At 39.2% G+C, this 25,588-nt stretch overlaps 1 protein-coding gene across 3 annotated transcripts in view; it reads left to right on the forward strand.

Moving 5' to 3' along the window:
• The window catches only part of CAMTA1 (calmodulin binding transcription activator 1), a 1,094,671-nt gene that overhangs the window by 37,289 nt on the left and 1,031,794 nt on the right, over positions 1-25,588 (forward strand). The window lies entirely within an intron of this gene.

The raw sequence follows: 25,588 nt of genomic DNA on the forward strand, positions 1-25,588 counted from the left end.
GCTGCCTATTTATCTTTCTTCTTTAAAAAAGATTCTTTTGCTCTAACTTCTTGACTTAGATTGCTTGTGTTTTCAGTTATATGGCTGAAAGTCTTTTTACTTGTAAGTTTACAGATTTAAATACTCACTAGAACCTCATAGCTTTGTTATCTTGTCTGATTTAAGATTTTTTTTAAGGTATGCCTATTTTAATTATTTGCATAAATTATATTTTTCCCTCAGACAGAAGTTTTTGCATTGACAGGCATTAGCTAGCTCAGAGGCCTAGTGTTTTAATCAGTTATTAACTATTTCAAGCATTTAAGACTTGAAAACAAAGTAAATGTGCTGAAATTTATCTTAATTATAGATGGTTACTCGTTTACCAAAATAGTATCATTTGGAAACTCTTCAGTAGATCACAACTTGGCCATCAGTTATTCAGAAACTCAGTATGTTTCATAGTGTTCCTTGAAACATGGATTTGATACCATGTTATTATAGATTAGCTCCAGTTTGTTTATAAATGTAGCAAATGACATAGTTTTGTATTCTTTCAGTATTATGTTCTGTATGAAATTGGCAGTATCTTTTAATTGTAATTTGAAATTATATTTGAAACTGGAAATTGTTTAATGAATTAAAATCAGTGGTTTTAGAGGGTTTTATCAAGCAGGTGGAACAGTGTCAGAAATTTAGTTGGTAGATCATTTGGAGGAGTGGTTTCAAAACTTGAAATTTTTGAGCACAGCTCTTCAACTCTGACATACTTACTACCTCTCAATTATTTATGTTTCCACTTTACTAATACAGAAGATGCATTATAAAATGCCCAATAAAGAATTGTCATAGAGGAAATGAGATAAAAAGAAAAATTTGTTTTGTATTTCCTTTCAGGACCCCAGTACGCATCCCCCCCTTAAAGACCACTGGTTTAGGTCACAGTGTTGCCTAAGTCCAAGTTTGCAGAAGAAAATGCTTCCCCATCTCTTACTGGTAAAATATAAAAGTGGGGGGTCTAGGGGAGAAAATGTGGGTTGTTTTGCATAAGCTCTCACTACTGCTGGGAACTAGCAAGGTGAGAGGTGAGTGTGTATGTTCCTAAGGGTAGAGGCAGCAGGAGGTAACATCTGACGTGTCCTTACTCCCTAGTCTTTTGCAGTCATTTTTTCCTTGTTCTTTGAGTAATATGTCCGCTCAACGGCGACAAAAACCCTTCTGACAAAACTGAATTTAAAGGTTGGGTTATATTTCTGTGTAGAGGATGTTAGGCTTTTTTCCTTGTTTCCTTTTTGGCTTTAGGGAAAATAGAGGAATCTTGAGTGTGGCAGTAGCAGACTTAGATCAGGAGTTGCTAACTCCACGGAGTTTTATGTGGTGATGGTATCCTGTCATCACTTTTTTTCCTTATCTGGCTTGGACAATAGGAGGAACAGAACAATCAGTACTAATATTAATTCACTCACTTCTTTGATCTAACTGGGTGTTGGCACTTTATCATGTTTTCCATCCAGCCATCCTTCATGTGGACATTAAAACCTGAAGGAACTCTACTTCAGTGGACTTGTCTCTCACTGGGGCTCTGGTCCTATGTAAGGCAAAGTCATGGTTAATCAAAATTGCCCATGAAATCCTTTGAATTGCTCATAAAGTAAAATTTATTTGTATTGTCAATATTAAGAGCCTGTTTTCTGTCCGGAGTTGGAATAGGTTTTTATGTCTTTGGTTGAGGACCAAATGAAGTAGTCAGCTTGTATTTAGAAACTATATTGTACACAACCCACATTTCTTTAAATTGCACTCACTGGGACAAGACACATTGGGAGAGGCATGTGGGGACGAGAGCAGTCGAGAGAGCAGCAGATTCGTGTTTTCCATCTCACTGTCATTGCTGAGCATATGTTCACGGCGTGGACTGGCAGTCCGGGTTGCCTGTATGATTTCAACTGTCATCTTTCTCTGCTCTCATATTCTCTGTCCCTCTGCTATGTCTTACATTTGAGTTCCCGGGTAAAATTGGACTCCGCTGTACTTTTGAGAAATTCCTTTATGCAGATCTGTGTTTAAATATTTGTGATTATTTGAGAAAACTCAACTTTTGTACGGTGTGTGTGTATGAACAAGAATGTATTTGTCTATTGAGAGGAGAAGTGAGAGTGATTGTGCCCATCCATATGTTGCCATTTATTGAGCACCTGTTGTTTGCTAGTGACTGGGACTTATAATAATTTCTAAGCCTTATAATAGTATTGCAAAATGGGTAATTTTTCCTTTTATAGATGAAAGTGCGTAGTTAGAAAGTAGTTCAATAATTTGGCCAAGTCAGCACACTTGATTGTGCCTGTCTCTGAGTTTAAGTTCTGTGTTGTTCATTAATTCTTAGGGACTTTGATTCTGTTGCGTGTTCTCTAGGCTTTAAATCAAAGACCTGCAACTCTAAACCACATTAGTATACTCAGGAAATTAATTCTGTAATTTAGTTTTGGATTAAAAAAAGTTAATATAGGATTAGTTATGTGGGTTCCTATGCAAATGTTTGGTGAAGCTGAAGTCACCAAAAGGAAGACTATTAGAAGATAATGGAAATCTTAGGGCTAGTTAGGAAACCCTGGTGGCATAGGGGTTAAGTGCTATGGCTGCTAACCAAAAGGTCAGCAGTTCGAATCCGCCAGGCACTCCTTGGAAACTCTGTGGGGCAGTTCTACTCTGTCCTACAGGGTCGCTATGAGTCGGAATCGACTAGACAGCACTGGGTTTAATCTTTGGAAACCCTGGTGGCGTAGCGGTTAAGTGCTACGGCTGCTAACCAAAGGGTCGGCAGTTCGAATCTGCCAGGCGCTTCTTGGAAACTCAGTGGGGCAGTTCTACTCTGTCCTATAGGGTCGCTATGAGTCGGAATCGACTTGACGGCACTGGGTTTAGGGCTAGTTAAACTTCTTATAACCTGTTGTAACCCACTGAAGAAATAAAAATCTCCTGCCCTTCTTGATTGTTATTTGCAATTGCAGAATAAGTTAGATGTTATATTTAAAAACAAATCAGTTATAGGTTATGCTTCTTCAACGACAAACACCCTTTCTCAGGTTCTGAAGTCAAGATAATGATAGTGGGATGACAATAATAATGCTAATACCAGACATTTTATTGAGCATCTGTTGTATGCTAGGCACTGTTGAGCCCTTTACATGACTAATGTAATTTAATCTTTGAATTAACCCTTTGAGGTAGGTTATTTGATTATCCTCACATTATAGATCAGAAGCCCCAGGAGATGTTAAGTAACGTAGCCAGAGCCAGCCAGCCTGGCACCCTGGCTTCAGAGTTCATAGTTTTTGGTACCTTGTCCCACATCTGATCTGCCCCAAAGAAGAGCTCAAAGTGACTTTTCCAAGGCCTGACACCTCTTTAATGACTTCTGGTCCTTCACATAATAGCACGCTGACTTGTTTTATAGAATTATTTGGCTTCTTTATTTGTTTATATTTTCAAGGATTGTACATAAACTTAATGTATTTTTGCATGATGATATTTTAAAAGTAGTGAGCACTCATTTCTTAGGAAAGTAGTTTTGAATCTTAATAGTGGATACTAAAAGGATTTTGTGGGCTCTGAATAATGAGGAAAATATATTAAAAGTAGAAATTTTGTAACTGCGTAACCATCCTGCACTGAACCTCAAGGGCTAGGCCTGTTCATTATTTCCAGGGCAGGGTAGAAAGAATATATTACACCCTGCACATTCGTAAAAGGACCAACTCTTATTTCACAATCAGTTGGGTATTCACATCTTTATTAAGTGAACTATTATAAGGTTTCTGCATTTTAAGTTAACATTTTTAAGGCCCAGAGCCAGAAATAATTATGCTAATGTAACTTCCTGATTGCACAAGTGACTACTTTATAATTATGCATATTAGTACTCCATATATGTTGTCCAGACTGAAATTTCTTTTGTTTAGTCATTAATTAGCTTTAGCTGTTTGACTTAAAATATAACTACTGCAATCCCCAGTCTCCGAATCTAGATTTCAAATGGCATGCTTCCAAAAGCCCCACTAATGCAGCACCTTGCACCTTTCATAATGAAAATGTTCTCCCCAAACATGTTCAAATCACTTGTGTGTGCTACTGTTTTTGAACTATTAATGTTCTTTATTTTGTTTGCTTTTCCTCTAATGCAAAGTTTCTCTAGAGTAAGCAAATAAAATAGAATTCTTGTGTATAGTGATCTTAAAATTGCCACAAATGTTTTTAGTTGGTGGTAGCTTCAGAGATTTCTATATTGAATACATTCTTAAAAGTAAAAACATCTATGTAGAGAGAGTATACGTACTGACCGATAGATTCTAAGCTACACCAAAGAACCTGAGGAAAAAGAAATATGTGAGTATGATGCTTTAAAAAAAAAAAAAAAAACCAGTTGCTGTAGAGTTAGCTCTGACTCATGGTGACCTCATATGTGTCAGAGTAGAAGTGTTCTCCATAGGGTTCTCAGTGGTTGATTTTTTTAGAAATAATTACCACGCCTTTCTTTTGAGGCACCTTTGAGTAGACTTGAACCTCCAACCTTTCAGGACTCTGTGATGCCTTCCAAGGATGGAGAATTACCCTTTTAAATTCTGAATACTTTGTTTTTTTTTTGACTTTTTATATCCAAGTAAGAAAATGGACTTTAAAACTGGGAGAATTATTAAATTATATTTCATTTTTTTTTTTTTTTTTTAACAAAAAGAAACTACCTTTTTCATTTCTTTTATCATTTTAATGTGTAGGCATTTATTCTTGAGTGTCTTGTATTTTCAGTTTTTTTTTTTTTGTATAACTTACAAAGTCATAGATTTAGGGCTGTAATTTTTTCAGTGGTTGGTTTTCCTAGTGTATGTAGATGCTATCTATTTGAAATACAGACCCACATTTTTGGGGGATCATTTAGGACTCTTCAGACTTCCAAAATGTGAGCTAAGTGGAGAAGCATTAGCACTCTAATTATAAAGTGCCAGTGAGATATTTTGGCCTTGATGATGTGAAAAGTTAGTTAACCCTATGGTAGGACTTTGTTTTATTTAGGTTTTGGTAGTTGTAATGGTTTGAATGGTCCAGATTATTCTCTGAGTCCAGGCAGGGCTTTTCTGGTTAAATTGCAAATATACAGATGCAGATAGGAGCAGCAACACAGACAGCGCAGTTTTAAGAGCGACTCCATTTGATTTTTGTATGTGGTACCTAATTTCAAATTAAATGTGGTGATATTTTGGAGCAAATGGGTTAAATATAATTCCTCTGTTCAACCCTGATACCAAAATCCAAGTAAACACATCTGTTTATCAGACAGTATAGCTGGTAGCAGAGGTAGGTTGGATGCATTGGAATGATGGGAGCAGAATGTCCTTCTGCATCAGTAGGAGAAGACAGGTGAGAAGGAGCAGTACAAGCCTGGTTTGGCCCCAGGAAGGGTGGGAGAATTTGAATAAGATATTAAAGAAAATTTTCTTTAAAGGAAGACAGTACCTGCGGACCCACCCCTAGGGTTGACCTGAACTATTTTTATTATAATATTACTTAAGTATGTAGCACTTCAGAAAAATACCTGGTCCCAAATTCGTGTTCAATAAAATATTTGTTGAATGAATGAAATATATAAAAATGAAAAGCTCAGTATAAATTTCTTATTCTTGGAAATAAAACTCAAATGGATACATACATTATATAGAGGGGAACTACAAAAATAATGGTTTATATTAATAACAGTTAAATGCAATGGATAATGTTTTAACCAAAACTAAATGATCTCTTGCAACATGAATATAATACTGGTTATTCTGAAGCAGGTTCTTTTGAATTTGGCATGTGGCGTTATTTTGTGCCTTGCAATTATCTAACCCTCCTTCCCCCATTGAAATAGTCAGAAATGGTGTTTTGCACAGCAAGTGTGATGTCATTAGAATTTAGCACATACATATCATTTGGTCTTAAGTTCACGTCTGTCCTTTTCTCATTAGCTCAATGAGAACAGTTTAAATGATGCTACTAAGTACCACTTTTGTACTAAGTACCAAGCCAATTCTAAACACAAATTTGAGCAATGAATTTGTGTTAGAATATATTGTTATATTTTTTATTAAAAATATTTAAAATAAGGTGTGAGGTTAATAATTTATTGGGAGCCCATGGACTCGTGGTAATAATTCCATAGAGCTCAAACTGAGGAATGCTAGTATCTTAAAAAGGGTACAGAACTGGCATTCAGAAGCCGGTTCTAATCTTGGCTCTGCCACTAGTTAGCTGTATCTTAAGGAAGACACTTACCCTCTTGGGCCTTTTTTGGGTCTTAGTTGGGTGTGCTTAGTGACTTTAAAGATATGTCTCAAAACCTGGTTCGCCAGTTTTGGAGGCTAGATTATTATTGTTGCTTTCAGAATTATTTGGAATTACAGGACCTCCCAGGTAGGTTTGGACCCAGATGGGGAGTTTATTTTATTTATTTTTTTACTGTTCATTATCCTTTTATCTCATTGTATTTTATTTTTTAAGTGTACAGCTTATTGGTTTTTAGTATGTTCACAAAGTTGCGCAATCGCCAGCACTATCTAATTCCAGAACATTTTCATTCTCCAACAGCTTGGGAATTTTGTATCTCTTATGGACCTGGTGGAGTCCTCACACTCAAGGGCAGCATCTTTTCAGGGGTCTTTGGTACTTTCTCCAAGTTTCTATACTTTTCTAGCACTGGAGTTGAAATTTGGACTGATTGTTCTTTTGCCCAGCTCTTAAGGAGTTGTGATGCTTCCTGAGATTTTTTTTAAAAAGATGTTAAGGGAAAAATGAAGATCCAGTCAGCCTGGGCTCACATTTTTCTAAGTTGGATGAAGAGTGCTTGTGTCAAGTTTTCAGTTGCAGTTAAAACTCTGTATATCTTATGGAAACTCTGGTTGGCGTAGTGATTAAGTGCTATGGCTGCTAACCAAAGGGTCAGCAGTTCTGATCTGCTAGGCGCTTCTTGGAAACTCTATGGGGCAGTTCTACTCTGTCCTATAGGGTCGCCATGAGTCGGAATCGACTCGACGGCACTGGGTTTTAGGCATATCTTGTGAACCATTGGAGCCCTGGTGGTGTAGTGTTTAAGAGCTTGGCTGCTAACCGGAATGTCAGCAGTTCAAATCTACCAACTGCTCCTTGGAAACCTGTGGGGCAGTTCTGCTCTGTTCTGTAAGGTCGCTGTGAGTCAAAACTGACTTGACAGCACCTGCTAACAACAGCAACAGCAACATTTACTGATGAGTTATGTGGGAATAAAATTTTCGACTCTTTTCAGTAGTAGTAGGGAGACTTTGGGTGGTGGTGACTTTCCATACAGGAAAAGCTGAGCCCTGTTGAAGGTCAGCTGAGATGGAAAGGAGAAGAGTACAGAAAAGGTTGACTTTAGCTTAGTGGTCTTCAGACTTCAGCAGGCATCAGAATCACCCAGAGGACTTATTAAAACAGTTTGTTGGGCTCTATCTCCATAATTTCTGACTCAGTGTGTCTGGGGTGAGGTATGAGAATTTGCATTTCTAACAAGTTGACAAGTGAGAACCACTTGGATGAAGAATTAAGACCTCCTGGAAGTGTATTCTGGAAACCCTGTTGATGTAGTGGTTAAGTGCTACGGCTGCTAACCAAAAGGTCAGCAGTTCGAATCCGCCAAACTCTCCTTTGAAACTCTATGGGACAGTTCTGCTCTGTCCTGTCGGGTTGCTGTGGGTTGGAATTGACTGGATGACAATGGGTTTGGGTTTTTTTTGCGGAGCGGGGGGCGGAAGTGTTTTCTAATTAACTTCAGCAGCCTTCCCTTGCAGTGTTGCTGTCCGCATATTACTCATGTATATTTTGGTGCACTTTGGCTGCATAGAGCCCTGCTGGTGCAGTGGTTAAGAGCTTGGCTGCTAACCAGAAGGCCAGCAGTTGAAATCTACCAGCTGCTTCTTGGATAACTCTATGGAGCAGTTCTACTCTGTCCTGTAGGGTCGCTATGAGTTGAAATTGACTCAATGGTAACGGTTTTTTTTTTTTTTTTGGCTACATGAGATAAAGTTGAGCTTTCTGGAATCTTTTCATGTCTTTCAGCTAGTAAGTACCTACTAAATTACACACTTTACAAATAAAAATAAATAGGATAAAATAAGAATAATCAATTAATAGTAAATAAACTCCCAAACTGGACCCAAACCTGGAGGTCCTGTACTCCTAAATTACTCTGAAAGTATGAATTCAGGAAATGCAAAGTATTTTGGTATTTTTCTGATGTATCTGTTGATGTCTTGGTATACAGAAAACGCTTTTTAAGTATGGGTGGCAGTGGTGTGAGTATGAGGAAGCATATTCTCATTTTTTAGATATATTTTGAGGAGGTAGTATGAAACATAGTCCCTCTGTCCCCTTCTTCTGCATCTCCATTTGGCCCAAATCCCTGAGAAAAGCAGACCCGTAAAGCCTAATGTCATAATCTACCTACTTAGCTATCTATCTGCCTACCCACCTTCCAGTCAGTTCGAATAGCTACCTACCAAATTACCTTGGCAATTATGAAGTTCCATTGAAGTTTTTAAAAGAAATTCCTTGAAAGTAACTCAAGTTTTTCAGTTTAATGCTTTAGAAAGTTGGAAAAAATGAGAAAGAAAAACCAAAAAAGAATCCATTTTAGATGGACGAGAAACTACCAGTAGGTTAGGGTGAATGCGATGAGATACGAGTTTGGGCGTGGCAGTGTTCTCTCTCGAAGGAAGAGTGTACCAGCAGAATATGTGGATTCCGTTAGGTTTTCTGATATGCTGAGGTGGTGGTGTGTTCACTGGCCTGGTGAGGGATGGTGAGATGAAGTGAAAGTAAAGTTTAAAAGGACCTGGAATTTATGTTTGGGGAGAAATGAGGAAACTGGGAGAAGCTTCAGCTCTGGAGAATTGGACGTGATGAAACAGGGTAGGGGTGCATGCACCCAGGTCAGGGGGTATCTGTGGTGGAACCAAGGTGAAGTTCTGAGGCAAGGCTTATTTAGCCCTGAGCCCATTTTATTCTAATTCCAAGAGAGAAGACGGAAAAAAAAAAAAAAAAAAAGTTCCCATGACCAAGAAACAAGGAAACTGAAAAGCAGCTTAACCTTGGTTAGAAAATATAGCCATCTTCACCTAAAGCCAGAAGAGGAGCAGGTGGCCAGAGGGGCTGGGAGACAGGGAATGCCTAGAACAGGTAACATTGAAACCAAAACCAAGCCCTCCCTTTGAAAAAGACCATTATTGTGTTTGTAGCTCATACCCTGAAGCAGTTCTGTTTTAAATAGGCCAGTGTGTGTAGCACTGCAGGGGAGGTGGGGAAATCCAAGCACAGCAGGTCAAGGACAGCCCTCCCAGTGCTCTGTGTTGGGGAGAGGAAGCTATTCAGAGAAGCTGGCCAAGAGGGAGTCTTTTCTTGCTGGAAGGGAATTCCTGTTGGATGGAGTTCTTGTTTAGAAAATGCTGCAGAGGGTCACTTTTTCAAAAAGAGAAGGGGGAAAATACTTAAATATATTTACTTTCTTAAAAACTAAAAAAATTGATGAAAGAGAGGGTAAATGTCACATCCTGTTTCTGAGAAAGAGTACATTAAAATGGCTTGAAATTACAGGTAGTCCCCAATATACAACATATTTGTGTTATGACAGTCTTTTTTTTTTTTTAAACATTTATTGTTAGTAATGTGTATTACATACAGTATTGCAGTGAGTAATTTGCTGATGTTATCACTTCCATGTCAACCCCCAAAGACAGGTAAAGATTGGATTTATAAAGATACTGATAATAAAAAGGCAATAATAATGAGAACTTAAAAAATGAGATATTCGACTTGTATCAGAACCGACTTAACGACAGAGTTGTCGGAGTGGAACCCTGTTGTAATTTGGGAACTATCTGTAATGGGATCTGTAAAATTGAGAGCAGAGTCTACTCATTTCCTAATTTTTACTGATGTGTTTAAACTATGTAGTGACAGACTCTTATTTCCTGGTATCAGGAGACAGTTGTTAATGTGTAAGTTAAAATTTTATTTTTGTACTGTTGAACAAAATTTAGACTTCCTAACTCTGATCATTTAATAATCATTTTTTTTAAACAATTTTTATTGTGCTTTAAGTGAAAGTTTACAAATCAAGTCGGTCTCTCACATATAAACTTCCATACACCTTACTACATACTCCCGCTTACTCTCCTCCTAATGAGTCAGCCCGGTCCCTTCTTCCAGTCTCTCCTTTCGTGACCGTTTTGCCAGTTTCTAACCCCCTCTACCCTCCCATCTCCCCTCCAGACAGGAAATGCCAATATAGTCTCAAGTGTCCACCTGATGCAAGTAGTTCACTCCTCTTCAGCATCTTTCTCTCCAACCCATTGTCCAGTCCAATCCATGTCTGATGAATTGCCTTCGGGAATGGTTTCTGTCCTGGGCCAACAGGTTTGGGGACCATGACCTCCGGGATTCTTCTAGTGTTTGTCAGACCATTAAGTCTGGTCTTTTTATAAGAATTTGGGGTCTGCATCCCACTGTTCTCCTGCCTCCTCAGGGGTTCTCTTTTATGCTCCCTGTCAGGGCAGTCATCGGTTGTAGCCAGGCACCATCTAGTTCTTCTGGTCTCAGGATGATGTAGTCTCTAGTTCATGTGGCCCTTTCTGTCTCTTGGGCTCATAATTACCTTGTGACCTTGGTGTTCTTCATTCTCCTTTGATCCAGGTGGGTTGAGACTCATTGATGCATCTTAGATGGCCGCCTGTTAGCTTTTAAGACCCCAGACGCCACACTTCAAAGTGGGATGCAGAATGTTTTCTTAATAGAATTTATTTTGCCAGTTGACTTAGATGTCCCCTGAAGCCATAGTCCCCAAACCCCTTCCCTTGCTCCGCTGACCTTCGAAGCATTCAGTTTATTCAGGAAACTTCTTTGCTTTTGGTCCAGTCCAGTTGGGCTGACCTTCCCTGTATTGAGTGTTGTCCTTCCCTTCACCTAAAGTAGTTCTTATCTACTATCTAATCATTAAATAACCCTCTCCCATCCTCTCTCCCTCCCCCCTCTCGTAACCAAAAAAGAATGTGTTCTTCTCAAGATCTTGTAGTAGTGGTCTTATACAATATTTGTCCTTTTGCCTCTGACTAATTTCGCTCAGCATAATGCCTTCCAGGTTCCTCTGTGTTATGAAATGTTTCACAGATTCGTCACTGTTCTTTATCGATGCGTAGTATTCCATTGTGTGAATATACCATAATTTATTTAACCATTCATCCGTTGATGGACACCTTGGTTGCTTCCATCTTTTTGCTATTGTAAACAGAGCTGCAGTAAACATGGGTGTGCATATATCTGTTCGTGTAAAGGCTCTTATTTCTCTAGGATATATTCCAAGGAGTGGGATTTCTGGGTTGTATGGTAATTCTATTTCTAGCTTTTTAAGGAAACGCCAGATAGATTTCCAAAGTGGTTGTACCATTTTACATTCCCACCAGCAGTGTAGAAGTGTTCCAGTCTCTCCGCAGCCTCTCCAACATTTATTATTTTGTGTTTTTTGGATTAATGCCAGCCTCGTTGGATGAGATGGAATCTCATTGTAGTTTTAATTTGCATTTCTGTAATGGCTAATGATTGAGAGCATTTCCTCATGTATCTGTTAGCTGCCTGAATATCTTCTTTAATGAAGTGGGTGTTCATATCCTTTGCCTAATTTTTAATGGGGTTCTTTGTCTTTTTGCGATTGAGTTTTAACAGAATCATGTAGATTTTAGAGATCAGGTGCTGGTCAGAGATGCCATAGCTGAAAATTTTTTCCAAGTCTGTAGGTGGTCTTTTTACTCTTTTGGTGAAGTCTGTAGATGAGCCTAGGTGTTTGATTTTTAGGAGCTCCCAGTTATCTGGTTTTTCTTTGTCATTTTTAGTAACGTTTTGTATTTTGGTTTATGCCTTGTATTAGGGCTCCTAATGTCGTCGCTATTTTTTCTTCCATGATCTTTATCATTTTAGTCTTTATGTTTAGGTCTTTGATCCATTTGGAGTTAGTTTTTGTGCGTGGTGTTAGGTATGGGACCTGTTTCATTTTTTTGCAGATGGATATCCAGTTATGCAAGTGCCATTTGTTAAAAAGACTATCTTTTCCCCAATTAACTGACACTGGGCCTTAGTCAAATATCAGCTGCTCATATGTGGATCGGTGTTTATCCGGGTTCTCAATTCTGTTCCATTGGTCTATGTGCCCGTTGTACCAGTACCCGGCTGTTTTGAGTACTGTGGCTGTGTAATATGTTCTAAAATCAGGTAGAGTGAGGCCTCCCACTTTGTTCTTCTTTTTCAGTAATGCTTTACTTATCCGGGGCTTCTTTCCCTTCCATATGAAGTTGGTGATTTGTTTCTCCATCACATTAAAAAGTGTTGTTGGAATTTGGATCGGAAGTGCATTGTATGTATAGATGGCTTTTGTTAGAATAGACATTTTTACTATGTTAAGTCTTCCTGTCCATGAGCAAGGTATGTTTTTCCACTTACGTAGGTCCCGTTTAGTTTCTTGCAGTAGTACTTTTTAGTTTTCTTTGTATAGGTTTTTCACATCTTTGGTAAGATTTATTCTTAAGTATTTTATCTTCTTGGGGGCTACTGTGAATGGTATTGATCTGGTGATTTCCTCTTCGATGTTCTTTTTGTTGTTGTAGAGGAATCCAAGTGATTTTTGTATGTTTATCTTGTAACCCGAAACTCTGCCGAACGCTTCTATTAGTTTCAGTAGTTTTCTGGAGAATTCCTTAGGGTTTTATGTGTATAAGATCATGTCATCTGCAAATAGAGATAATTTTACTTCTTCCTTGCCAATCCGGATGCCCTTTATTTCTTTGTCTAGCCTAATTGCTCTGGCTAGGACCTCCAGCACGATGTTGAATAAGAGTGGTGATAAAGGGCATCCTTGTCTGGTTTCCATTCTCAAGGGAAATGCTTTCAGGCTCTCTCCATTTAGGATGGTGTTGGCTGTTGGCTTTGTATAAATGCCCTTTATCATGTTGAGGAATTTTCCTTCTATTCCTATTTTGCTGTGAGTTTTTACCATGAATGGGTGTTGGAATTTGTCAAATGCCTTTTCTGCATCAATTGATAGGATCGTGTGGTTTTTGTCTTTTGTTTTATTTATATGGTGGATTACATTAATTGTTTTTCTAATAGTGAACCAACCTTGCATACCTGGTATAAATCCCACTTGGACATGGTGGATTATTTTTTTGATATGTTGTTGAATTCTGTTGGCTAGAATTTTGTTGAGGATTTTTGCATTTAAGTTCATGAGGGATATAGGTCTGTAATTTTCTTTTTTTGTGGTGTCTTTACCTGGTTTTGGTGTCAGGGATATGCTGGCTTCATAGAATGAGTTAGGTAGTATTCCATCCTTTTTTGTGCTTTGAAATACCTTTAGTAGTAGCAGTGTTAACTCTTCTCTGGAAGTTTCGTAGAACTCTGCAGTGAAGCCGTCCTGGCCAGGGCTTTTTTTGGTTGGGAGTTTTTGAATACCTTTTCAATCTTTTTTTTTGTTATGGGTCTATTTAGTTGTTCTACTTCTGATTGTGTTAGTTTAGGTAGGTAGTGTGTTTCTAGGAATTCGTCCATTTCTTCTAGGTTTTTGTATTTGTTCGAGTACAATTTTTCATAGTAATGTGATATGATTCTTTTAATTTCATTTGGGTCTGTTGTGATATGGCCCATTTCATTTCTTATTCGGGTTATTGTTTCCTTTCCTGTATTTCTTTAGTCATTCTGGCCAATGGTTTAGTAATTTTGTTAATTTTTTCAAAGAGCCAGCTTTTGGCTTTGTTAATTCTTTTGTTTTTCTGTTCTCTAATTCGTTTAATTCTGCTATAATTTTTATTATTTGTTTTTTTCTGGTGCCTGACAGATTCTTTTGTTGCTCGTTTTCTGTTTGTTCAAATTGTAGGGACAGTTCTCTGATTTTGGCTCGCTCTTCTTTACGTAACCCATTGCCATCGAGTCGATTCCAACTCATAGCGACCCTATAGGACAGAGTAGATTTATGTATGTGTGCATTTATCGATATAAATTGACCTCTGAGCACTGCTTTTGCTGTGTTCCAGAGGTTTTGATAGAAAGTGTTTTCATATTCGTTGCATTCTATGAATTTCTTTATTCCCTGCTTGATATCTTCTATAACCCAGTCTTTTTTGAGCAGGGTATTGTTCAGTTTCCAAGTATTTGATTTCTTTTCCCTAATTTTTCTGTTATTAATTTCTACTTTTATGGCTTTACGGTCTGAGAAGATGCCTTGTAATATTTCGATGTTTTGGATTCTGCAAAGTTTTGTTTTATGACCTAATATGTGATCTATTCTAGAGAGTGTTCCATGTGCACTAGAAAAAAAAAGTATGCTTTGCAGCTGTTGGGTGGAGTGTTCTATATAAGTCTTTGAGGTCAAATTGGTTGATTAATCATTTAATAATCATTTTTGTTAAAATCCTTAATTATTGTTAATCAAATTTCTTATATTTAAGCATTTTCCAGTAATATTTAATGTCCCATTCCTCAAGCAATTCAGGGAACCTACTGTGTGGTGATTATGTATTTTTTATGTCATTTAATGGGGATGATAAGACACGACTGATTTGGAATTAGCATTTATCCTCATCTGCTGTGCTGTATAGTTTGCTTTTTTGCCTCGTGCATTGTCTGGATGCCCCTCTTAACTGTAAGTTCTGGATACGCAGGGGTCTTGATTTGCTCAGTTCAGTGGTAGATCCCCAAAGCTCAGAACAGTGCCTGGCACATAGTAGGTGCTCAGTGAATAATTATAGAATGAGTGAATGATCAACCAACACATGTGATTTAGGTCTACTCCTCAAGTGCGCTTACCCTCAAATTGACTTTGTCCCTGAATTAGTCTACCTGACTTAGTCCTTGGTAGCTAAGTCAAGTACCAAACAAATCCACAGGAGCTTCCCCTGAAACACTGGTGATGTGCAGGAGAGGAGCAAAGTGCGTGCTCCCTGCATGCAGGCCGATCTCTCAGAAATGTGAAAGGAAGGATCGAGGCAAAAACACTCAATTCCTTATCTCAGTCATAAGTCACTCCTCTCTGGGGAGTGAGTGAGGGGGTGAGGCAGAAGTCAAGAGTGTCTTTTGTGGAAGGAGCTCTTGCCACGTGGAAGCATGAAGCCTGGGAACAGGAGGACTTTCTCCCCACCCACCAATTCACACAGAACAGCTGAAATAGGAAGATGGCCTAATGCACCCAGAATTCTATCATCAGAGATGAATGGTTGACTTCTTGGTATATATCTCTTCAGACATTTTTCTATGCCCCTGTGTGTGTGTGTTTGTGTGTATGAAACTCCATGAGAACAGGAACCTTGTGTGTCTGGTACCTTCAGCCTCCCGGTCAGTGCCTGGCATATATTAGCCTGTCAGAAATACTGATGAATACATAGGTGATGACATTAAATACAACATGTTGTCAGTAACCGTGATCCTGTTCTCTGTACCGTGTCTGAGGGTGCCAGACAGACAAGGCTTTTGTTCTCATGAAACTTTACAGTTTGGAGGGAAAGACAATACTTTATGGATATATATATATATAAAAAAAACACATATCCATAAAGGAGCCTTGGTGGTGCAGTGGTTAAAGTGCTTGGCTGCTCCAGCGGTTCAAACCCACCAGCATTCCGTGGAAGAAAGATGTGGCAGTCTACTTCCGTGAAGATTTACACCTTTGGAAACTGTATACTTAAACTTCTGTAACCTGGCTTTTCTCTTAATATGTTGCATACCTTTTATCTTTTTTGACAGTGAGCCACAGTGTCATGATTATTGACAACATGTATTTCATGCCGTTTCCTATGTAGCCACCAATATTTTTGATGGCCTAGGCACTGACTGGGAGGCTGAGGATACCAGACGGACAAGGCTACTGTTCTCATGGAAGTTATAGTTTAGAGGGAAAGACAAAAAAAGTGTAAGTACATAAATAGGTAGTGTGTGTGTGTGTGTATATATATGTATAGATATATACACATATATACGTACACATGCATGTGCATATATATGCATATACAAACAATGCACAAGTAAAATAATACATAAGAATTTCAGAGACTGCTAAGAAGAAAATAAAACAGGATACTGAGGTGGGAAAGTTTAGATGGGTTGAAAAGAGACCTTTCTTACAAAAAAAAAAAAAGCCCATTGCCATCAAGTTGGTTTTCACGCATAGCAACCGTATAGGGCAGAAGGTTGACAGCTCAGAATCCACCAGCTTCCAAGGAGCACCTGGTAGATTTAAACTGGCAACCTTTTGGTTAGCAGCCGTAGCTCTTAACCACTATGCCACCAAGGGAGAACTTTCTTAGGAGGTGACATTTGAACTGAGATCCAAATGACAATCTGCTTAAGAACCTGGAGGAAGAACATTTTAGGCAGAGGGAACAGCAAATGCAAAGGCCCCAAGGCAGGAATGTGTGTGGTTTGAGGAATGATTAAAAAAACCCTGTGGCTAGAGCAGAGGGAACAACTGGGAGATGAGATAAGTGAGGCAGGCATGGCGTAAAACCAGAAAACTAAACCAGTTGCCAGTGAGTCAATTCTGGCTCTAAGTGACAGTGTAGGACAGAGTAGAACTGCCCCATAAGGTTTCCAAGGAGTGGCTGGTGGATTTGAACTGCCAGTCCTTTGGTTAGCAGACTGAACTCTTAACTACTGCTCCACCAGGGCTCCTGTAGGCTTTAAGATTTTAAGGGCAGTGGGAAGCCTTTGGAGGGTGAGATATGAGCTGTCAGCAAGCGAGTGACAACGTGTGGTTTTTATTTTCAAAAGATCTCTCTGGCTGCTCTGTGGAGGTCAGGGGAAGCAAGGAGAACAACTCGGAGGCTGTTGCAGTAATTGGTGGTCCTGGTATGGCTGATGTAGCAGTGGAGAGGGTGAGAAGTGGGGTATATTTTGGAGGTGATGTCAGGACTGATGAGATTGGATTTGTAGGGGGCTAGGGAAAGGAGGAATGAAGAATGATTCCTAATTTGTGGCCCAAGCTACTAGGTTGGTGCTGGTGCTCATAATTGAGACAAGGAAAATCGAGAGAGGAGAGGATTGGGATGGATCAAAGAGTGTTCTTTTGGGAGACTTTAATTTTGAGATGCCTATTAGACACCGAAGTGGAGATGTGGAGTAGGCAACTGTCTATGGTTCTGGAGAGAGATCGTGTCTGGAGATGTAAATTGGAAAGACATCAGTGCATAGATGCATTTAAAGCTGCAGTGCTGGATGAGCTCACCATGGGGACAGATGATAGATGGAGAAGGGAGGAGACCAAGTCCTAAGCAGAGCAGCAGGAGCCAGTGACGTACTGGTAAACCAGGCAAGTGTGAGATGGAAGCTGAGAGAAGAATATATTCCAAGGAAGTGTATTAGTTTCCTTTGTCCTTCGGGAGGCAACTACGATAGTAGACCCTAGGAAGCCTGGGTGTTTGGAAGCAAGGTTAGAGCATTACTGATCTGGTCCCAACCAAACCTGTAGAGGAGGAAGCCAAAACTGAGAGAGGTGGAAGACCACGAAGTTAGTGCAGACCCCTTCATTCTCTGAACCAGGACTCTCAAACGGGCATGGCGCTTGGTCCCTTAAAGGTTATTTAGAAACAAGTAGGAGCACTTTGGAAACCATGGTGGTGTAGTATTTAAGAGCTGCTGCTGCTAACCCAAAGATCAGCAGTTTGAATCCACCAGGTGCTCCTTGGAAACCATATGGGGCAGTTCTACTCTCTCGTATAGGGTTGCTATGAGTTGGAATTGACTTGAAGGCAGTGGGCTTTTTGGTTTAGGAGCACTTTTGGGGGTCATCAGTATGGGGGTGTGCTGTGATACTGTACAAAATAGTGACTGTGATCTCATTTAGAAACTCGGAGAAAACCAGTCTCTGCTCCTAATGCCCAATCTACTGCTCGCTCTTTATATTGGCGGTTCTCAATCCTGGCTGCACATTAGAGTCACCTAGACAGCTTTTTTGGGGGCGTGGGAGTGGGAGGAAGAGGGGCAGGAGGAGAAGAGTTGGGACTTTAATTAGTTTCCTTTGTTTCAGCAGTAATCTTCAAAGGTCTGTTTTTTTCCCCCTATTGTGTTTGGGCAAACTGTAAAGATATGTCAGAACAGGCAGAATTAAAGGAATGAAAGACTTTTAATGATTTAGATGCTCCATTAGTCTCCTCCTCCATTCAGAAACACTTACTTCAGAATTTCTCTTTGGCAAAAGGGATCATCCTCAAATTCTTCTGTGAGCTCTGTGTTCCATCACAGGCCCAAACTTTGAATTGAACTAAAGTGTTTTCAGGGAACTTCAAATAAGTTACTTTGTTTCTGTATTCATTGAAAGGATCTTGTTTTCAGTTTGCAAGTTGAATTTACTGTACTGATTTTTAATTGAGATTATACCTACTCCTCATTTAACGACTATCTGACATTTTGCGTTTACAACAGCTTTGAAAAAATTCTCAGGTGGCACCTTTGATGGTCCAGGCCCCGTGCAGGGCTGTGGCTGGGCCTGGGGCTCCCTTCACGGGCCACCCTGAATGATATACCAGAGGCCCTGGTGATGACCAGGCTGTGTGAGGGACAGTGGTCTACCACCTGTGGGATGCCTTCTTCCATTTGTCCACAATGTCTCAGACTGGCCACAGAGGGTATGGGGCAATGGCAGGATGACACGTGGTTGCAGGTGGGCAGGGGGAGGCCTAGTGAGGGCCCGAAGGTGCTGGGGAGGTCAGTGGGAGGAGATGGGAAGCAAGGGAGAGGGAAGGGAGCTCTGTGGAGTGCAGGGCTGGGGCAGACAGAGGATGAGTGGGGTCACCGCCCAGGGCAGGTGGTGGGAGGAGGATGAGTGGGGTCCCTGCCCAGGATGGGTGGGAGGCGGGCAACACCCAACTACCACCACCACCACCTCCAACCCCTGTGAGCTCCACAGAGGTGGGGAAGGCATGGTGGGGAAGAGGGCTCTCCACGCCATGCGCATCCCAAGACACATAAGGGGTAGCCGATGGACAGTGAGCGACCAAAGTGGACACTGGGGCCCAAGACAGGGTATGGCCCTGCTTCTCGCATAGCACTGGTTTTGTGTAACAACCTGTTCTTTGGAACCTAACCATGTTGATAAGTAAGGAGTAGGTGTATACTCTTTTTAAAAAAGCACATCCATTGTACATTTCTGTGATGTAATTTTTTTGCAGTATTTTTATTAACGTCAAACATGCCCATTTTAAAAATTGGGAAAAAAAAAAAAAACTAGTAGTAATCATATTTCCAAGACACAGGAAGGGTTAACATTTGGCATATTTATTTTGTGGTTACTGTTTTTTTTTTTTATTATACATTGTTAGTTTCTTTTCATTTTCTTTTTTTAATAAACTAGTTTAGAGCAGTTTCAGGTTTATAGAAAATTGTGCAGAAAATACAGAGTTCCCTATCCCCCTACCCCCCTGTACATAGTTTCTATTAACATCTTGCATTCCTGTAGTACAGTTGTTACAGTTGATGAACTTATATTGATACATTATTATTAGCTGGGTTTTTTTTATAGTTTTTATTGAGGGCACTGGTGATTCAGTGCTAGAAGTCTTGCCTTCCATGCCAGAGACCCTTAGACTCCCAGCCCATGTGCATCCACTACCTGTTGTCGGTCAGTGGAGGCTCTGTGTAGCTATGATGCTGAATAGCTTTCAGTGGAGCTTACAGACTAAGATGGACTAGGAGGAAAGGGCAGGCAGTCTGCTTCCAGAAATCACCAGCGAAAACCCTGTAGATCACAACAGTCTGATTAGCAACTAGACTGGGCGGCATTTAGTACAGTTGTACATGGGGGTGCCATAAGTTGGGCTGACTCAGTGGCAGCTAACAGCAACAGCAACGTGGTTGACTTTAGGGTTCACTCTGGACAGCTTTTTAAAAACGCCAGTGTCTGGGCCCTATCCCAGAGCAATTGCATTGGAATCTCTGGGAGTAGGACCCAGGCTTGGTATTTCTAAAAACTCCTTAGGTGATTCCAATGTGCAGGCAAGGTTGGCTGCTTTTGGAAGAAGTCTGCATTGTAATTAAACAAATTGTGGTTAAAAGTAAACGAGGAAATCTGAAGGGGGAAATTTATAATAAACTAGTGGACTTTATTAAATGTACAATTATGTTATTGGAAAGTCGGTCATCTGGATTAACTGATATTTCTGAATTTGGGTTAAAACCTTTAAACAGTGGAAAACACTCAAAGTTTGGTATTAATGAGAGCAGAGGCTATTTTTTCTGTTTTTCCTGTAATCTTCTTTACTTTTTTCTCCTTTCTGAATATTTCAGTCTAATACTGTGAAGCGTACCTACTTACAACATGTGGAAATGATTTTTTCTTTTTTTCTTCTCATAGTCCATTTCCATCAACTAGCTACTGTTCTCTACCCATACCTTCAGGTTCTTAAATGTCCATTCTATTGCTCATTCAGTCCCAAAACACTGTGATTGTGTGCCTTCTGAAAAGTCAGCATCCTGTTTGGGAAGACACTGTATTTACAAGATGATTAGTTTCTGAAAAACTTCATTTGTTAGAAAACTTTATATTGTTGGTTTAGTCAGGGAAAGATCAAGAAAAATGATCCAGAGATTGATGTAGGGAGTCCACAGAATAGGGATTGGCTGCTTAATGGTCTCTCATAATTTTTTCCTTGAGGATAGTCTTATTATATGAAAGTATTTATAACTGTCCTCACTGTAAACTTCAAAACGTCTTTCACTGACTACTGCTTTCTGACACTGACATAACCCCATAATGATAACAAATTTAATATGACTTAAAAAATATTTCACAAATATTTATTGAAGGTTAATGTCACTTTGCTTTCGGATCTTTTACCACAATAGTTGCTTTCTTCTAAGCCCAGTCACTAATTTACTCTTTTCTTACTGTTTGATTTTTCTTTTTTTTTTTGCATTATTTTTCTGTACCATTGAATCGTCTTCTCATGATTTTCTGTAAGTTGATTCCAGTCTTCTCAATGCAGGCTGACAATCACCTGAGAATTTTTTTTCTTTAATGTGCTTTCTTTAAGTGAAAGTTTACAGTTCGAGTCAGTTTCTCATACAAAAACTTTTACACACATTGTTATATGACCCTAGACCCTGTACAATGTGACAGCACGTTCCTTCTCTCCACCCTATATTGCCTGTATCCATTCAACCAGCTCCTGTCCCCCTCTGCCTTCTCATCTCACCTCTGGACAGTAGCTGCCCATACAGTCTCGTGTGTCTACTTGTGCTAAGAAGCACACACCTTACCAGTATCATTTTATGTCTTGTAGTCCAGTCTAATCTTTGTCCAAAGAGTTTGGCTTCGAGAATGGTTTTAGTTTTGGTCTAACAGAGAGTCCGGGGGCCATGACCTCTGGGGTCCCTACAGTCTCAGACCATTAAGTCTGGTCTTTTTACTAGAATTTGAGGTCTGCATCCCACGTTTCTTCTGCTCCATCAGGGATTCTCTATTGTGTTCCCTGTCAGGGCAGTCATTGGTGGTAGCCAGGCACCATCTAGTTCTTCCTGTCTCAGACTGGTAGAGTCTTTGGCTTACGTGGCTCATATTTTCCTTGTGTCTTTCTCTTGGGCTCATATTTTCCTTGTGTCTTTGGTGTTCTTCATCCTCCTTTGCCCCAGCTGGGTTGAGACCAATTGATGTGATGCCAGTCTTAATGTGTAGGCCTGTATCTTTCTGCCTTTTCATGAGATCTCATGTCATTAATGTCTAGTTGGGTTGACTTCTCAGAGGAGCAGAATTGAGGAAATGGAAGTCAGAATTAGTGAGATTGAAGATAAAACACTTGGCACCAATATATTTTAAGAAAAATCAGATAAAAGAAGTAAAAAAAATGAAGAGCGCCTAAGAACCATGTGGGACTCTATCAAGAGAAATAACCCACCAGTGATTGGAGTACCAGAACTAGGGAGGAAGAACAGAAAATGTGGAGAGAATTGGTGAAGATTTGTTGGCAGAAAATTTCCCTAATATTGTGAAGGATGAGAAGATATCTATCCAGGAAGTTCATCGAACCCCACATAAGGTAGATCGAAAAAGAAAGTCACCAAGACTTAATATAATCAAACTTCCCAAAACCAAAGACAAAGAGAGATTTTTAAGAACGGCTACAGATAAACGAAAAGTCACCTGAAAAGAATAAGCTCGGACTACTTGGCAGAAACCACGCAGGCAAGAAGGCAGTAGGATGACATATATAAGGCACTGAAGGAAAAAAAATGGCCAGCTAAGAACCATATATCCAGCAAAACTGTCTCTCAAATACGAAGGCAAAATTAGGACATTTCCAGATAAAGAGAAGTTTAGGGAATTTGCAGAAACCAAGCCAAAATGACAAGAAATACTAAAGGAAGTTCTCTGGTTAGGAAATCAATAACATCAGATAACAACCCAAGACTAGAACATAGGACAGAACAACCAGATATCAACCCAGATAGGGGAATCACAAAAATAAATCAAGATAAATGCTTGAAACAGGGAAATAGCGATATCAGTATGTAAAAGATGACAACATTAAATCAATAAAGAGGGACTAAAAAATGTAGTCATAGATCTTTCATGTGGAGAGGAAGTAAAGACGATATAAAGAGATAAAAGTTTGTTTTAAACTTAGAAAAGTAGGGGTAAATATTGAGGTGACTACAAAGGAGACTAATAGTTCAACACATCAAAATAAAAGAAAAACACAAAGACTCAGCAAAAACAAAATCAACAACAATGAAAAAGTAAAAGCCAATATACAAAGAAAAGCTACTCAGCACAAAAAATTAAGTGGAAAAAAAGAAACTTAACAACACACAAAAAGAGACATCAAAATGACAGCACTAAACTCATAAAAATACTCATACTTACCCATAATTACGCTGAATGTAAATGGGCTAAATGCACTAATAAAGAGACAGAGAGTGGCAGAATGGATTAAAAAAAAAAACAAAACACGATCTGTCCATATGCTGCTTATAAGGGACCCACCTTAGATACAAACAAAAACTCAAAGGATGAAAAAAAAATATATCAAGCAAACAACAATCAAAAAAAAGCAGGAGTGGCAGTACTAATTTCTGACAAAATAGACTTTAAAGTTAAATCCACCACAAAGGATAAGGAAGGACACTATATAATGATTAAAGGGACAATATACCAGGAGGATATAACCATATTAAATATTTACGCACCCAACAACAGGGCTTCAAGATACATAAAACAAACTAACAGTGTTGAAAAGTGAGACAGCTCCACAGTAATAGTAGGAGACTTCAACACACCACTTTCGGTGAAGGAGAGGACGTCCAGAAAGAAGTGCAATAAAGACACAGAAGATCTAAATGCCGTAGTCAAACAGCTTGACCTCGTAGACATACAGAACGCTCCACTCAACAGCAGCCAAGTATACTTTCTTTTCCAGCGCACATGGAACATTCTCCAGAATAGGTTATACATTGGGTCATAAAGCAAGCCTTAGCAGAATCCAAAAACATTGAAATATTACAAAGCATCTTCTCTGACCATAAGGCCGTAAAAGTAGAAATCAGTAACAGAAAAAGCAGGGAAAAAAAATCAGACACTTGAAAACTAAACAATTCCTTGCTCAAAAACTACTGGGTTATAGAAGCAATTAAGGACAGAATAAAGAAATTCATAGAATCCAGTGAGAATGAAAACACTTCCTATCAGAACCTTTGAAACATAGCTAAAGCAGTGTTCAGAAGTCAATTTATGGCAATAGTTGGGTTGACTTCTTTAGTTTTGAATTTCTTTATTGAAATGTGAGCTTGGAAATGTTCTCTGTATATACTTACTATAAAACTAAAAAGAGTAGTGAGTGAGGGTTAGGTGTGGTTGAAGAGCACCTGAGTCTGTTTGCTGGATCAGCAGCCTTTTCTCTGTTCAGTGTACATCCAGTGCTCTGTGCTGCCAGGGCAGTTATACTTAGCTTTGTTAGGGTGGGTGAGAGGATTAGATGAGCTTACAGATACAGCATTTAACACAGTGCCCAGTAAAGAATCAGTTGCCATCCAGTCTATTCTGACTCATGGCAACCTTACGTGTTGCAGAATAGAACTATACTTTATAGGGTTCTCAAGGCTGTAACCTTTTGGAAGCTGATCACCAGGACTTTATTCCTAGGTGCTTCTGGGTAGGTTTGGACCACCAACCTTTTGGTTAGTAGTTGAGTGCTTAACCGTTTGTGCCACCTGGGGACTCCTCAGTGTCAGTAGACCTTCAGTAAAAATTAGTTCACTTATTGCATCACTTACATGTGTCATGAATAAGACGAAGCACTAGGTGTAAACAAAAAAGTTTGATACATTGGATTACATTACAATTAAGAATTTCTTTTTATCAAAAGACACCATTAAAGGAATGGAAAGTCAAGTCATAGAGTGGGATTGGCTGCCAAAGGGCTATGTCCAGAATATTTTAAGAATTTCTACAAATCATTAAGAAAAATACAGACAACCCAATAGAGAAATGGGCAAGAGATTTGAACAGGCACTTCATAGATAGATAGCTAGTAAACATAGGAAAAAGCTACATCCAGATGACTAAATTAAAAAAGACAATGTCAGGTGTTGACAAGAACAGAAAAATGGGAACTTTCATATATACTGCTGATGAGCATCTAAATTAATTTAGCCACTTTGGAAATCTGGAATTTTCAGAGTTGAAGGTATGTACACCACATGTCTTAGTTCTAATTCTTACATACAGTCCCAACAGAAATATGTGTGTGTGTGCCAACAGATACGTACTTAGCATTCCCTGAATTCCCCCAAAACAGACACAGCCCAGATGCTTACCAGAAGTAGAATGGGGAAATAAATGCCATATATTCATATGATACAAAACTGTACAGCCATGAACACAAATCATCTGCTGTATTCAAGAAGCAGATGACTCTCACTAATGTAATGGTGAGTGAAAGAAACCAGGTACTTGAAATTACATGATTTGAGTATGATTAGAGTATGTGATTATGAGTCTGTATACAAGTTTAAAATAGTTCAAAACAGGTAAAATTAACTTCTGGTGTTGGATGTCAGTACTTTGGTGGTGCTGGTAATGTTCCGTTTCTTGATCTGGATAGTGTTTATATAGATGTGTTCACTCTGTCATACCACACGCATGGCACACTTGATTTATGCTTTTTTCTGTATGTATATTTCAATTAAAAAGTTCCTTATAGTAGTATATGGTATAAAATGGACTATTAAACAGAAATGAAAAGTGAGCAAAATACAGCTGCATGTAACAACATGAAGAATTGGACAAAAATGCATAGTGTTTGATTCTGTTTTTGTGAAGTTGAAAGAGAGTCACTACCAAGCTATTGTTTATGTACATATAAGTACCTAGTTTATCAGTCAGGACCCAGTCAGTGAAACAGAACAAATGTGAATATTATGGAATAAAGGATTTAGTGTAGGAATAAGATACAACTGTGGAAGAAGCTGGAAAGTCCAGAATGAGGAGGTGGAGGATCAGAGAGGAGTTACTACTGACCACCTCTCTTGAAGCGTTGGCACAGTG

Source organism: Loxodonta africana, chromosome 3 (assembly GCF_030014295.1).
Source record: "Loxodonta africana isolate mLoxAfr1 chromosome 3, mLoxAfr1.hap2, whole genome shotgun sequence".
Classification (NCBI taxonomy): Eukaryota; Metazoa; Chordata; class Mammalia; order Proboscidea; family Elephantidae; genus Loxodonta; species Loxodonta africana.